Source organism: Aplysia californica, unplaced genomic scaffold, assembly GCF_000002075.1.
Source record: "Aplysia californica isolate F4 #8 unplaced genomic scaffold, AplCal3.0 scaffold00007, whole genome shotgun sequence".
NCBI lineage: Eukaryota > Metazoa > Mollusca > Gastropoda > Aplysiida > Aplysiidae > Aplysia > Aplysia californica.
In genome coordinates this window covers 2,155,795-2,157,652 of record NW_004797277.1, presented here as the reverse complement: position 1 = coordinate 2,157,652, position 1,858 = coordinate 2,155,795, and the positions used below count along the sequence as shown (strand labels likewise).

General features: G+C 36.7%; 1 protein-coding gene across 1 annotated transcript in view; it reads right to left on the bottom strand.

Moving 5' to 3' along the window:
- Positions 1 to 1,858, bottom strand: part of LOC101854913 (dynein heavy chain 6, axonemal) — a gene marked incomplete in the record, with an annotated part of 110,656 nt that overhangs the window by 28,555 nt on the left and 80,243 nt on the right.

The following is a 1,858-nucleotide window of genomic DNA, read 5'->3' as shown; positions in this document are numbered from 1 at the left end:
ATAATAATGATAATAATAATAGAAATAATAATAGTAATATTATTATATATACCAAAATTATTATAAACTCTATGCGCTTTACAGTCTTATTATCCCAGCTGTCCTGATTGCTTTCTATGCCCTCTAAAGCATTATAAACTTTCTGGGAAGCATGCAGTGACACATACCATTTTACAGGCGCCACAAAACTAACAACGTACGTGTACTTATTTATCTATTAAGTCTGAATCGGAGTGTGTTACAAGGTGTTGCTGTATCGGTCTTGTTTTTACGGCTGTCTTTATAACTAAATGTATAATTGCTTTATGGCTGAGAACATTCATCATTTGGACGGGGGGGGGGGGGGGTCAAAACTATGGATTTTAAGTTTGTAGGCATTTTTAGCTTCTTCAGCCTCTAATACAACTATTTCATCGCATAAGAAGCTCTAAAGCCTTATTTCTTCCCATGCCGGGCATATATGTCACTACAATTTCCTCATAAAGTCAATCTCTTATTTTTCTTCATCACCCGTTTCCTCTTAACGCGGCTTTTCTGTATATTTGTTTTGTAACATAACTCAAACAGATTTCATCCAATCTCCATGAAAGTTTTACAGAATGAAGAAAATATTCCTTTGATGAATTTTTGAAATATATGTATATATATATGGATTTTCCCGGATTTTTCGCAAACTTGAATGTTATCTCAGGAAAAAATTCATAAAAAATTTTCTAATTCGTATAAGAAAAATTTAAAACAAAAATTTTTAGATCTAATGTTTGTGAACATGCATGCAAAAAAAAATCTTTCCATGAGCGATAAGTGCGGAATTCATTACGTAAGACATGTCGATAAAATCCAATATGGCGGCGTATCCATGGAAACGAAACATTTTTCTCAAATTTGATTGCGGATTTTAAGACTCCTTACTATGTTTGTTATATGTGTGAAATTTGGTAAAATTCGGTCAAGTAATAAGCGAGATAGCCTCCAGGTGGGCCCCCCCCCCCCCTTAAGGAAATGACTCTCCAAGCCTAGTTTCTTATGTTACTTAGAGTTTAAATTAGAAGTTCACAATTGTAGACAAGACCGTCACCATAAAACAGTCAAGCGGTATGCAACTAACTAGAAAAGAGTTGGTTCTTGTCAAAAGAAGGTTAGCAAACATGATTGCATTATGAATAAAAGAGTGATGGAAAAGTAGATTTTCTAAATAAGATTGATGATTTTCACTTTTTACTAGTGAAGTAAATTCCTGAAGGGTGATCTCCAGAAATCAGCTGCTTCTGCAGAAACTGATCACATTTGTGCAAAATCTGCGTTCTCTCAGTTTTGGTTCCGTATTGTATTTTGGTACGTGTTTTACAGCACTCACAACTGCATAAGGTCATATGAGCGCGCAGGACACACCAAACAATTTCAGTTAGTAGGAATATTTTGAATTTTGCCCAGGTGGCGGCTGAAGCCTACTCTTATCGGTTTTGGACCATCAAGGGATCTTTAATGTGCGCAACTTGCACATGGGACCTCCTAGACTTTTCGCCCTAGTCCGAGAAGGCTAGGTGTAGATGTTACCTATGATAAGATCAGGGGTGTGGCTGAAAGACAGCTGTAAGGAGGAGCCAGGGAGTAGAAGTAGAAAGGCTGCAGAAGGAGTCAGGAGTCCAGAGGGCGTATTGTATGTCAAGCAACACTAAAAACAAGTGGTGCACAAGAGTCACCATTTCCATTACAGTAAACAACTTAAAAATAGTATTTTTTAAATGTTCACCGGACCCTCACATATCCAAAAGCAGTCGATTCTGGTTGGCTGCACAATTCAACCAAAGGAAATTAAGAAAAAGAAAGATAAAAGGCAAAACCTTCCAGACACATT